This window comes from Antechinus flavipes, chromosome 6 (assembly GCF_016432865.1).
Source record: "Antechinus flavipes isolate AdamAnt ecotype Samford, QLD, Australia chromosome 6, AdamAnt_v2, whole genome shotgun sequence".
NCBI lineage: Eukaryota > Metazoa > Chordata > Mammalia > Dasyuromorphia > Dasyuridae > Antechinus > Antechinus flavipes.
In genome coordinates, this window is record NC_067403.1 from 35,968,718 (window position 1) to 35,983,560 (window position 14,843).

At 35.6% G+C, this 14,843-nt stretch overlaps 1 protein-coding gene across 2 annotated transcripts in view; it reads right to left on the reverse strand.

Moving 5' to 3' along the window:
• Window positions 1–14,843, reverse strand: part of CNGA1 (cyclic nucleotide gated channel subunit alpha 1) — a 55,974-nt gene that overhangs the window by 16,201 nt on the left and 24,930 nt on the right. The gene's annotated exons all lie outside the window — the stretch shown is intronic.

Genomic DNA, 14,843 nt, shown 5'->3' on the forward strand with positions numbered 1-14,843 from the left:
ATATGCATAAATTAAATTCAGTTATGGACTACTTTCATCATAAAAACTTTTATTCTACTATTGTTTTAAATAAAAGTAGTCACAATGAAGCTTTTCTTTTTTTTCCCCCTGAGGCAATTGGGGTTATCCTGACTTTTCCTAGGGTCACCCAGCTAGGAAATGTTAAGTGTGTGAGGCAGATATGAACTCAGACCCTACTGACTTCAGGGCTGGTACTCTATCCACTGTGCCACCTAGCTGTCCCCACAATGAAGCTTTTCAAACAAATCCAACCAAATTCCCAAGAATCTTCTTTTATAGATACCATTATAGTTGGCTATTCCCAAATAGTTTTCCTAGGCAGATACTAAAGATAGCCTAGGATTGCCCAATAACAACATGAGGTAGTTCTTCAGGATGCCATGTTGTCGCATTTCTAAGATTAATTTAGCTTTTCATCTCCATCCAAAAAATTTCATAATTATAAGGCACTTTGTAAGTTACAAATAATTTCTATGTATTTAATCTTGTTTGATCCTCCCAACAACCTCTGACACAGACAGTGCAAAAATCACTGCTGCTATTTAATGGGTGAAGAAAAAGAAGTTCAGAAAAGTTTAATGAATTGAAGGACATATAGATTTTCTAAATCCAAATTTATTGGATTTTTTAAAAAAAATTATATTGTCTTTCTATGTGATGATGTATAAAATAAGCTAATTAGGAAAAGATTCTACATTCAAAAGATTCCTTTTGAATGAAAATGGACAATATCCATACAGCTAAATAATAATCTTTCCTAAAGCATTCTAGGCAGATGGTCAACTAATTTGTCCTTGATATTACTAGTAATGGAAAACTTACTATCTCAAGATATAACTTCTATTGTTGGGCAGCTTTAGTTGGTAGAAAAGTTTGCCTTATATTGAGTTAAAACTTGCTTTTTCGAATTTTCTACCTGTTGGATCTAGTTTGCTAGAGCCTCATTGAACAAATCTATTTCCATAGGCTCTGTTTCCTCCATGTAAAACTCTGTGCAGAGAATGTCCCTCAAGCCTCAATTTCCCTCCAAAATAATTTCAACTTTCTCTTCTCTGATAGTCACTTAGTCAATAAGCATTTACTAACCACTTACTATGTCTCAGACACTGTCATAAATGCTAGGAGTAGGAAAAACAAAAACATTCTCTGCAGGGAGTTACCAGAGATTGATAAGCAGGGAAATGACATGGTCAGACTTAAACCAGAGAAAAATAACTTTGGAAACTAAACAGATGCTGGATTGTATGGATGGATGGATCTGAGGCAGAAACATTGATATGGTTTTATTTCAACCCATGTCAAATAACTAGTAGGTAGTCACAAAGTACAGGTTAGTTATTCTCCTAGAAAAAAATGGGAGGGAATGGGGAAGATGGGAAATACCCTGCCTCAAAGAGAAGGATTTTTTTTTTAAAGAATGGAAGTTTTTTCATGGAAAAAACAAAGAAGAAAAAAATTTGAAATAGAGAAGTATTAAGAATGTTGTGCCACAGTTCCCTTTTATTGCCCTGACTCAGTTTCCCTAAATTGTCCTACCTTAATTTCCGTGAATTGTTCTGCTTGGTTGCAACATCCCCCCTCCTAATCATCATGATCCAGATAAGGAGAAAGACCTTCTATCTTAGACATCATGATCCCAGTTCTCTACTTACAAGAATGTCCAGTGCCTCCCCCCATCCTGTCATTGTTTTTTTTTTTTTTGATCCCAACTTATTAGAACGTCCAATGCCTCCCCCCACCCTGTCAGAAACAGATTGATATCCATTCCCACTCTCAGTGCTCTGACTCTGCCTCTGCCTCAGTCTACCCCCTGATAGCTTGGAGCCACATGTGTATATATACTTCATGGGAAGCACACATTAGCTGCTGGATGCTTTGCAACATGCCCCCAGCACAATCTCTCCCTTTTAAATAAAATATTAAAAACTCTCTAATCTCTATCTTGCCTCAGTTTCTCCGGCACTACAAGAAGATGTAGGGTCAAAGAATGGGAAATGAATGAAGAAGGGTAAAAAGTACTATACCAACCTGAAGGCAAAGGCTATTTCTAGAAGTTGAGGATTTTAAGGATTCAAACTCTGCTTTACTTTTTTTTTTTAGGAATGTCAGGGTGTGGGGAAGGAATAGAATACAAGGTACATTCCTTCAATTCCTCCATGTTTCTTCATTCACTCATTATTTACTAAAAGCTACTATTTGTAATCCACAAAGCAATAACTCTATGAAGGAGTTGGTGTCGTCTTTCAGAGAACCTGAAGAGATATTTTGAGAAGATTAAATTTAATTTTATTTTGTGAAGAAGACATTTTGAAGAGAATTAATTCCTAAGGAAAACTGAGTCTTTAACTGATATCCCTAAAAAAATGAATTGTTAACTATGGTTCCAGTATTTTGGAGGAGTCAGAAATCACTTTTGCATACCAGCTATGATTTTTCTCTAGATGACACATTTTGTTTATATATCAAAGTCTTTCTATTATTTGTTATATGATCAGTAGAACAGATTTTGGTTTAAATCTATTGTTTTTATTATTAAGCCTATTATTATTCTGAGACAGAGAAAGGAGAGAAATTTTAACAAAAAGTAGTCCCTCTCATTTTTTTTTTAACATCATTGCTTATAAAGGGGGAAAACTTCAAGCTAATTAAATAGTTGCTGAGAAAAATTTTGCATTTTAAATACTTTCTGAAGTAATTCCCTTTCATACTGCAAATTTCCTTTTCACCCAGTGAGACAATTAATAACATAATGAGTCAACTGGCAGGCTGAGGAGGTAGAGCTTTGTCTGTTTGTCACTGCCACCACCCAGAGATATACTGTCCACACCCTACACCACGTACCCACGCTCTCATCTATGTCATTGCAATATACATGCATTAGCATAAATTTACATAACATATTAGAGTTTCCATCTGAAATTTTTAAATTTTATTTTAGTCTCGTTTCTTTTTAAAATGATTATTCCCATATACTCCCTCTCTCATTTTCCATTTTCTCATTTTTTTTTGCGAGAGGATTATACATACAACCCACATAACAGCACTGTTACAGATGGATGTATTACAGAGTAGAGTGCAAAGATGATGATCTTGGTCATGAATGCTGTTTTCATGTGACTCTATGCATGATATTACTTTGAAAATCAGTCTTATTTTATAAGAACTAAGAGAGCTAAGTGAAGTGAATAGAACCAAGAGAACACTATACACGGCAACAAGAAGATTATCTGATGATCAAGTCTGATGGTTCTTTTCAACAATGAGATGATTCAGGCCAGTTCCAATGGTTTTGTGATGGAGAGAGCCATCTACACTCAGAGAGAGGACTGTGGGGATTGAGTGTGGATCACAGCATAGTATTTTCACCTTTTTTGTTGTTGTTTGCTTGCTTGTTTTTCTTTCTCATTTTTTCCTTTTTGATCTGATTTTTCTTGTGCAGCAAGATAATTGTGAAAATTTGTATAGAGGAATTGTACATTTTTTAACATGTTGGATTACTTCTCATCTAGGGAAGGAGGATAGAGGAAGGGAGGGAGAAAAATTGGGACACAAGGTTTTGCAAGAGTAAATGCTGAAAACTATCTTGGCGTGTATTTTGAAAATAAAAAGCTATTTTTTAAAAAGACAATCAAGCTTATGTTTTGATATATGTTAATTTCATTCAAGCATGGTATCCTTATTTATTCAGGTATAAACTGCATATTTACTTGTAGATTAGTACACTGGTATGCTGAAAGCAATTGTCACATTGAGAAGCAGAGTGATGTGGCAGATAGAAAGTCAGTCTTGGAGGCAAGGTTCAGCCTCTCATCCATCCTGCCTGTAGCATTCTAGGCAAGGTCCTCAGCTTCTCAGCAGCCTAGGCAACTCCCCAGGACCATAAGAGGCAAAATAATGGAGGAAGTTTCACAGGAGCATAGTCTGGGATCTAGAAAGAACCTTAGAGGTCCTCTCATGTTCTTCTTACAAAAGAGGAAAACTGAGGCTCCGAGAGAGTTAGTGATCTATGATCACATAACTAACAAGTTTCAAAGATTGGATTTAAACCTTTGTCTAAAAGCCTCCACGTCTAGCATGGTGTGTGTGTGTGTGTGTGTGTGTTTAAAGTATGTAAAGAAGACTTGAATACAGGAAGGGGCCAGGTTATATGCCAAACACAGTACTTATCTATATCAATGGAATCACAGGTCCAATCTCTATTTCTATTCTTAAGAAGCAGGTAGGTAGAGCAATGGATAGAGGGTTGAGCTCAGAATTAAGAAGACCTGAGTTTAGATCTGTTATCAGACACTTTGTTATGCCACAGTTCTCTTTAACTGTCCTGACTCAGTTTCCCTGTAAAAGTTTCCCTTGTCTCAGTTTCCTTAACTGTTCTGTCTCAATCTCTTATAAATTAGCAAGATAAGAGAGTAGATTCCTGACTGTTTGTGTCCTCAAGGATTTACAATATTCCTTTAGAATATTCCAAGATAACCCACGATATCTTTACTTCTTTGTCTCTGGATTTTTTAGGGTTTTATGGCTTCCCCTCCCTGATAAAAACTTTCCCTCCCTTTCTCTTCTTTGTCTCCAAAAAGGTATTTAAGAAGTTGGGGTTCCTCCATTCATTGCTGGAGAATGGCGTCTGGCAGCTGGATGCTGGACGCTGGATTCTTTGGGTCCTCCAGCCCTGGGACCAATATGGATTCCTTGGTCCCAGTGTACTTATCTTTGTCTGACTGGATAATCTGAGACGAGAGTCCTGTCCAGTCAATCTTACTCTCCCATTAATAAAAATATTAAAACTCTCTAATCTCTCTCCTGCCTCAGTTTCTCCGGCATTACAACTTCCTGTGTGATCTTGATAAACTTTGTTTGCCTCAGTTTCCCTAACTGTAAAATGAGGATAACAATAGTACCTACCTCTCAGGATTGTTGGGAGGATCAAATGAAATTAAATTTGTAAAATGCTTAGCACAGTGCCTGGCACATAACATACTTCTTCTCTCATCACAATCTAATTTTCATGTTATGATTTAGCGAGTCATTGTTTTCAGTCATGTCCAACTCTTCACGATCCCATTTAGGGTTTTCTTAGCAATGATACTGGAGGGATTTGCCATTTCCTTCTCTAGCTCATTTTATAGTTCAGGAAACTGAGGCAAAAGTGACTTACCCAGAGTCATACACCAGTAAGTCTCTGAAGTCAGATTTGAATTCAGGAAGATGAAACTTCCTGACTCCAGGCCTGGGGCTCTATCTACTGCAGCCCCCAGCTGCCCTCATACTATGATTACTGGGTAGCTAAAATATGATCTCTAAAATTGACATTAGTCTTCAATTATAGATAAAGGACTTGGATCACAAAGAGAAAAATACATGATATTTTTACTCTGCCATCTTTGTCAACATAAAATATATCTTTAAATCTCCCATTCCCATCTTCCTGTATTTAATAACAGAGATTTATTAAAATTGCAGGGCTAAATCAAATAATGTGTCATCATCATTAAATATCAATTCATCTGCCAACAAGCAGTTATCAAGTAAAGTAACCGTAAGAATAATTCTGGTTTCTAATATCTTAAAGTTTATCGAGTCTCCTTCACTACTCCTGCAGCAGCAGCCAATCCTCTTTTTTATATCTTGCCTTCTTCCCCTTCCACCTCTCCTCCCAGTAATGCTATTACTCATGGCCCTTTCTGACCTCCAACCTCTCCTGACTCTATTCCAGCTCTCACTTGCAGTTTTAAATAGGATGCATTACTCTAATCCTATCTAATCCTGCCCTCCTGCCACCCTAATTTCTATGAGTTCCAGAGGAAAAACAAACCAAGAAGGCAGTTTACTTCCCAGAGTTCAGAGAAAGTTGGAGCAGAGCTGAGATGCAATCCCATGACCCTCAGTACTCTTTCCCCTATCTACATTGTCTCTCTGATATGATAATGTTTCTCATAAATAAATAAGTACTTTACATATAAGACACTGCCCAACCTTATATAGATATATATACGAATATGTCTACATATAATTATAGAGATCTATGTATATGTATATATGTATGTATATACAAACACACACATACACACACACACACACACACACACATATATCTGCACTTAATTGTAGCCTCCTTGGGGGAAGTGGGATGGAGAAAAGAAAAAAAAAAAGAATAAAGTAAAAAGTACACAACAGAGAAGGAAAAAAAAAAAACCTACAGGGAAGCAAACACAAGATGGACAGCTCTGACATAATGGGTAGTAAATATTATATAGTTTTCTTGAAATGGAAATTTATTATCTCATATTTTGAATCCTCTCATGTTCTGCTATACACATGACAATTTTTTTCTCTTTTCCTGTTTTTTTTTTCTATTTTGTATGTAAGTCTTAAATAAATACATTTTTTTAAAAAGACACCGTTCTTGTCCAAAACACACTTAGGTGGTAAGACAAAGCAGTTCCCTCAATACAACTTTATGAAATTGATGGTAAGTTTTTGTTTATTTTGCTATGATTTCTTTGGTATGGGGAGATCCTAGTAAAAGACTGGTAACTGCTCGGCAAGTTATGATCTCAGAGAGTAGCCTAGATTGTTGAAAGTCCAAGTGACTTGGCAAGGATCACAAAGACAGTTTGTGTCAGACACAGGATTTGAAGTCAGGTCTTCCTGATTCAGAAGCTGGCTCTTAATCCAATGTGTCCGGCTACTTCTCCTAGGGAGAATCTTAGAAACTTGGGGCAATTAAATGATTTTCTTAGAGTGATACGTTCAATAAATTTAAGGGCTGTTACTCAAACTCAGATCTATTAACCCCCCAAATCATGACTTTTCCCAATATAACATGCTGCTTCTCATAAACCACACAGATGTAAATTCATAATTTAGTTGGGTCAGATGAAATGTCTACATGTGAGAAAAAAAAAATCAATACAAGGTAATTAAAGGCCAGTAACAAGCCACTGGTATGCTGAAAGCAATTGTCACATTGAAAAGCAGAGTGATGATGGCAAGAAAATGTTGCAGAAATTCAAAAAAGAGGGAAAGAAAGATAGAAAGAGTCACACAAAGAGAGATAGAAAATTCCATCTATGGTAGTCAGAAAAGGTTCACAATGAAATGAGATAAAATTTATGCCCTAAAAGATAAATAGATAACAACAGATGAAGAGGAGAAATAAAGATTTTTTGAGGAGAATGGGTGAACAAACACAGAGATAGAAAAGTTCAACATATATTCCCAAAGGAAGCAAATAAAATGGTGTAACCAGAAAGGGAGATTCGTGTTGTGTTGATTGTAACTGGATACAATATATGTCTGGAAAGTTTCACTGAGGCTAGATTGTAGAGAGCTTTCATTGCCAGGCAGGAGCTGAACTTTGTCCCACAAAGAAAAGAAAACAAATAGTGGGTTTTGTAAAGAAGAGTAACAATGAATCTATCTATTATTTTAGGGAAGTTCACTTCCCCAAATCAAATGCTGAAAGTTTAAGTTAAATACCATAAATTGTTTTTAAATTAACAAATCATAAATGAACAAATTAAAAATTGTGGTTTTTACCTAGAGAATGACTAATATAGTCCTTTTGGTCCTCTTTAAAATTTTAGGAAAATATACATTTTTTCTTTTTGATCTGATTTTAATTGTGCAGTTTGATAATTATGGAAATACGTATAGAAGAATCGCAGGTGTTTAACGCATATTGGATCACTTGCTGTCTAGGAAAGGCAGTTGGGGAAAGGGAGGGAAAAAAAAATAGAACACAAGGTTTTGTAAGGCTGAATGTTGAAAATCATCCATGTATATATTTTGAAAAGAAAAAGCTTTAATTTAAAAAAAAGAACACTGAAAAAAGTTAGGAGACATCCTGTTTTCCAGAACTAAGACTCAACAAGCAAACTTGGCATAACAATAATCCTTTGCTCTCCCCTTCTGGAACTGATGGTTTCTGGGCTTGGGCAAGCACCAACAGGCCCAGACACAAAACCCAAAATCTGCTATGAACAGACTTTTTGTCACCAGACAATCTTGCCACACTGTTGCTGCTTGCCTCACTACTGTTGCTACACTACACTCTTTGTCTAGCTACAAGTATATAAATAAAGGTTTAGCCCTAGTGCTTCAAGTTCTCCCACTAGGGGTGGAGTGCCAGGACACATTTTGAAATTAAAATTCTGTTTGATTCCTGCCTCTCCGCCTCTAGCCTGCTCTATTCCACTTCAAGTTAGAGACTGGTTCAGTCTGATTAACTGAAGGTTAATATAAGGTCTCAGAAAGTTACTGGATCACAGAGAGGTCCTCGTGTATAGTCCTAAAATTAGTAGAATCTGAATCCAGAGCTTCCTGAAACTAACAACCAGGCTAAATCCATATTAATCAATAACTAATTCATTACTCATTCATTCATATTAATTCTTCTCACAAGAATTCTCTGCAGCCAGAACATTCATTTTCTTTGACAGGAAGTAATGAGAGTCTGTGACACTGCCATGTCCATAGAAATCATGAACTGAAGCTTTTATAAATTGTACCAAAAAAGCAGGAACTTGTCTATGTCTAAAACCTTCAGTTGGTTCCCACACTGAGCACTATGCACTGAGGACACATTTTTCATTCTCTTCTGCATCTTTGCAGCAATCTCTTCCACATGCTAATTTCCTTTTGAAATTTAGCTCACTGGGTGTGAATGACAAGCTAGAAAAAGAAGTGATCTATTTGTCCTGAATTTATATTTAATGAATATAATGTCTGTCTACATTAGGAAGCATTTCTTATCAAGATCACATCTTACTGGCACTGTTCACTGGAATGGAGCCACTTCAAGTTTATGGTATTTGGGGTCAGTCTTTGAATGGGACCTGATCTTACTCTACTCTGGGCCTGGGAATATTTCTTTAACAAAACACAAACACGTATTGACTTTATTTCTTGCTGGGGTTGGCAGGCCTGTCAACCAGAGTTGATCACAATACAGAAATATTCAGGATTTTCAGATGCCGATTTTAGGTAACCCAAGTGGCTCTCAAAGACACTACATCAACAGGGGTCCTTCGTATGATTTCTACATTTCCTTTCTATTCCAGAGATTGTCTCTCCTATTTATGAGTAGCAATTTCAGTTTCAAACCCCGATTCAACATTCCAACTTTGTGTTCAGCTCATGGTTGGTCTGTGCTATGTTACCTCTCCTGAGTTTGACAGAAATATCCTGAAATTTTTGAAAGTATTTTTGACTCATACATATCTGTTTTTCTTCTAGGGTCCAGAGAGGTTATATTGTTAATACTGGTGATACTGGGAGCAGGAGACTAGAAGGACCCATGACCATACTTTTTCTTATCCCAAGAGGAGAAGAGCAGTGTGGCTATGATCATAAATTTAGGGAAATTCTCTTGGAAATGGAGTAGACTTGGGAAACTTGCCAGGAAAGTTTCTTGGGTATTGGAACTAAGCTCTGATACTGACAGTTCTTGTTGGTGTGAGGGCATATGGAGTTTATGTGTCAAAGAGGCTAAGAATAGGAGAGGAAGGCTAATTACAGTGCTTTAATTTCATCTGCTTCCTATCCTACTTTTGACATGTTCAGACTTTTGGCTCAAGACTTTAAGAAATCCACTTTGATCAGGCATTCAAAATATTTTGGCTCCATTCTACCTATACAACCTTATTTCCCCACTATCCCCCTCACTGAGGAACTCATCTCTTCAGTCAAGACTATTTCCTCACTGATCTTTCAATACTCCAAGATTAGTGAAGACTTCATGATCTTTTGCTACACCACTCCCACATCCCAGAATGCCTTTCTTCTTTTTTTTCCATCCAAAAACTTATTGTCTCCAATGGTCTTATGATGGAAAAAACAATCTGCATCACAGAGATAACTATGGGGACTGAGTGTGGATCATAACATAGCATTTTCACTTTTTTTGTTGTTTTCTTTCTCATTTTTTCCCTTTTGATATGATTTTTCTTGTGCAGTGTGATAATTTTTGCTGTCTGGGGGAGGGAGTAGGGGAAAGGGAGGGAGAAAAACTTGGAACACAGTTTTACAAAGGTGAATGCTGAAAATTATCTATGCATATGTTTTGAAAATAAAAAGCTTTAATTAAAATAAGGGAAAAAATTAACTGTCCTTTAAGCTTAATTTTCACCCCTTCATGAGACTTTTATGGTACTTACTTCAATTCTTGTGAATGTTGCTATGTCTGAACTCCTAAAGCATTAAGCTTTATTCATTTTAGCATTCATCACTGAACTCTTTTCTGTTGTGATACGGGAGCCACCTGCCAGTGGCTGCTGCAGGTCTAACTCAAACTTGTAGAATGAATTTCTTCATGTGAGAGGATGATGACGATGATACAAGAAGACTGAGAGGCAGTTGTTTCCTCTGACCTCTCTCCTCTTCCCTCTTGCCTTCAATTTATTTTATTCCCAATCCACAAGCAACATCTGCGTTAGTAAAGGCTGCTTTGCAACTCCTTCAAGTGTTATGATTCACAGCTGTGGAGGCTCTTGGAGAATTGACCTGCCCCTTCACTTAGGCATTGTCCTTAACAATTTCCCGTTTTTTGTTTTATGAGACTGTGATTATTTTGCCCCCACAGCATGGTCAATAAGTTTGAACATTTACTGTAAGTCCACATGTTAAGATATCTAAGTCCACATGCTAGAGAGTGCAAACAGCACTATAGCACTTTTCCATGTATTTGACTTACCTATAAAACACAACTAGGTGATACCTGCCAGACATGGATTATCCACTTTGTGTGAACTTCACAAGAGACCATTCTCAATGTTCTAAGGCTTTTTAATTACTGATTGCCTTGATCTATTATATTCTCAGGATTGTTTATATAATATAGGGGTCATTTTATTTGATTTCCCTGATTTGCATGGTTAAACCTTGATATTTTCCTACATTTGTAATCCTCCATCCCTATTATATATCCCTCACAGCTAGAAATAATTGATCCATTGGTGCTTATTGTAGAAAAGGTTCACACCTGCATTCCCATTCTAGGTTATTCCCTTTAAGACTGTGGGCCCCTGTGATTTTCCCTAACTGCAAATACTCTGGTGTTAATACCTGTGCTACCATAAATCAAGACTTTTAAGACCCAGGGATGACTGCCTGGATTGAAAATAGTATGTTTGTTTTTGTGTATATAGTTTGCCTAAAAAGGAATTATTAAGGCAATAAAGCAGTACTTCCCTGTTGATGCTATCCTTGATTGAGCTTTAACTAAGGAAGACCAAGGTCAGCTTTTTCCTGTAATATAAACCCCTCCCTCTTTCTCAAAAAAAAAAAAAATAGCAACTAAAAGGATGAGGCTTTTGCCATGGTTGGGACATAACCGTTTTTTGAAATCATCATCTCCATGATGAGAATGTGAGATGAGAAAGTTTGGGTCATGGTACCTTCTGGCTTATTGATTGATACCACATTGAGAGTGATTGATTAAATCATAGCTAATGTAGATATGAGGCACACCCTTAGACTTAACCTGTAAAGAGATATCTAGCAAGGAGACCAAAACCCAGAAACAATAATACTGAGAATACAGAGAGCAGAATTAGATGCAAAAAGAGATTTGGGTCCTTTCAAAATAAAAAATTAACAAAACCCCAAGGATAATGTCTCAGCTCTAAAGATGGTAGTTGGGGAAAGGCACTGGAGAGGATTGCCCTCAAAGTCCCATTTCAACTTCAGAACTATGTATTTTTAGTTCCTATATTACAGCAGAAAAGAGTTCAATGATGAATGCTAAAATGAGTAAAGCTTAATGCTTTAGGGGTTCACACATAGTAACATTCACAAGAAATGAAATTAAGTATCATAAAAGTCTCATGAAGGGGTGAAAATTAAGCTTAAAGGACCCTTAATTTTTTGGTTTTTTTCCTTATTTTAATTAAAGTTTTTTTATTTTCAAAACATATGCATAGATAATTTTCATAATAAAAGGAATTTCATAATAAAAACATTTCTAGATAGCCTTCTGCAGAGAAGAGGAATTCCAAATAAATTTCTGAGTTAAGCCTTTTGGATAGAATAGAATCTAGCACATGGCCCAGGAGTTAGAAGAACAGCAAAAAAGAGAGAGCTATAGTATAGAGGTTTACTCTCCAGCAATATCAAGCACATTTCCCTTCCAAAAGAATTAAATCACAAATGACACTATAAGTTTGGAGTAGAGTAGAGATCCCTGGGAAAGTAGAATTTACTAGAGAGGGAAGAAAATTTGGCTTGTCTGTTTATAGATTAACAGACTGTTTTTATTTTCTGTGCATTAAAAAAAAAAAAAAACTATTTAAATAGATTGTGTTTTGTATACATTGTAAGCTCAAATGATTGCTTAGGGACAGGCCATAGAGAACATTTTTATTGTCTCTATATAGGTTATATATATATATTCCTCTATACAGGAACCAAACTCTGAGGTTTCTAGTAGAAACCCTGAGGAAGATTACATGCCAAAGTAATTTGAAAAAAGTCACCAGCTTTGAACCTGATCTGGGCAAGCCCAGAGCTTGGTTTCTGGACTGTAGATTATAATTCTAAAATTGTAATGACATTTGTATCACACTTGAAGATTTACAAACTATCTTAACCTCATAACACATCTACTTTATATAGATGACATTTATATTAGCTCCATTTTAATTTTTTTATTATTAAATTTATTTAATTATTAAACAATAATTAAAATTTTAAAATGAAGAAAATGGTTGAAAACAATTTTGGATAATTCTATCTAGTGGCAAAAGATTCTGCAATCTATGAATTTAATTATTGTGATTTCTTCTTGATAACCTGATATTTTAATATATTGTTATACTATTATTTATATTTTATCTACATTATATTATCTGTTTTTAGATGGTTTAAGGACTCAAAGAACAATAAATTCCAAAATAGGTCTTTTATTTGCCTATTCTCTTGAAAGAATAAAAATCTTGTTAGTAGTAGTGTTTATCACTACTCTAATCATCCTCATTTGTGACTTACATAGTGTAAGTCAATATATTGTCAGAAATTTTAATAGGGTAAAGGAATTCTCTTTTTTTTTCAATAGTATTTTTTTTCAAATATATGTAAAGATAGTTTTCAACATTCATTTCTGTAAGATTTTGTGTTCCAAACTTTTTCTCTCTGAGTTTGTATTGATCTGATCAGCCACAGTCAGACACACTAACTTGACTCTAACTAAAGATGTTATTTTGGTCCTCTTTGAGAATGAAGTGCATCAATCATTATTCCATTGCATTCATGTACAATAACTTATCAAGCCATTCCCCAATTGATGGGCATCCACTCAATTTCCAATTTCTTGCCACTACAAAAAAGAGTTGCTACAAACATTTTTATACATGTGGGTCCCGGGTACATGAGTTCTTAAATTGGGTTTTGTAGATGAGGTTATAGATAAAATTTTAAGGGTCTATAAACTTGTTTGGGGAAAATACATATCTTCACTGACATTCATTTTCTTTGGTAATCCTATATATTTTATGTTTTTAAATATATTATCCTGGAGAAAAAACAATAGGCTTCACCAGAATATCAAAGGAGTTCATGGGAAAAAAAAAAAACAACAACAACAACAACAACAGGTTAAGAGTTCTTAAAGTAAAGAGGTAATAATTTCAATTGAGGAGGCTAAGGAGGGTTTTTTGGAGGAGTATCATAAGATTGGGCCTGGTGCTTTTGAGAGCACCATGACAGGATAGAATCTTTGCAAAGAAATCATTGTTATAAGATTAGATCTGATGGTCTCCGCACAAAGGAGACTATAAACTTATAGAACATATTCCTGGAAATACAAATAATAATATTTTTGAAGGTTAATGTACCTGTGTCCCCCAAAATAATACTTTTGTCTACTAACAACTTGTTTTCCCCCAATAACAAAGCCCCAAAATCAAAGTATAACAACCTCACTCTCAGAAGGATATTGACATGCATACCCTCCCTTCCAGCGGGGACTGGATTTCTGCCTCTGTCCTTCTCAATATGGCACAGTCCTTATGTGACTTATGCTTCCATGTTGATGTGAATGCTTGAGTTGGTTTTCTCTCCTTTTCTCTCTTCCTCCCTCTTCGCTGTTGCTTGCATCAAACTGATTCCCACTGTTTTACAAGTTATTTTCAGCATTTGTTTTTCCTGACCTCTTGGGTTGGCCCACAGGTCTTTCCTTAAGCATCAACTAGATACCTGGATATGGATTTAACCTACTGATAGCCACACCTACACTGGGGGAATAAGATACTGTTGACCTATCTATAGAAAGCAAGAGTCAATAGGGGAACCTTATTTCCTCCCAAAAGGGACTCCCTTATATCAGAGATCTATCACAAAACAAGGAGGTAGCAACTAAATTAGACCATAACAGATGGATGGAACTTCAACAAGCAGAGATGAGGGAGGGAATGAAAAGAAATCTTTTTCAAAGACATAGAAATAAAAAAGAATACAATGAGAGGGAGGGAAAAGTATATTCCAACTTGGCTAGAATATTTGAGAGCAAATGTTAGTAAATAAAGCTAGAAGAGGTATACTGAAATATACAGATACCAGATATCCTTGAATTCCTGAAGTTTATATTTTATTTAGCAGGAAATGAGAAGGATATTGACAGTTTTTGAATAGAGGAATGACATGCTTAGAATAGTACATTAGAAAGAGTATCTGTTACACAGGTAAATTAAGAAAGGATCTAATTGGAGGCTAGAAAACTAATTTGAAAGCTATTATAATACTCTTATATTATATATATAATATATATAATTCTATATGTATTTTATATTCTATATATATTATAATTACATATAATATATATATATATA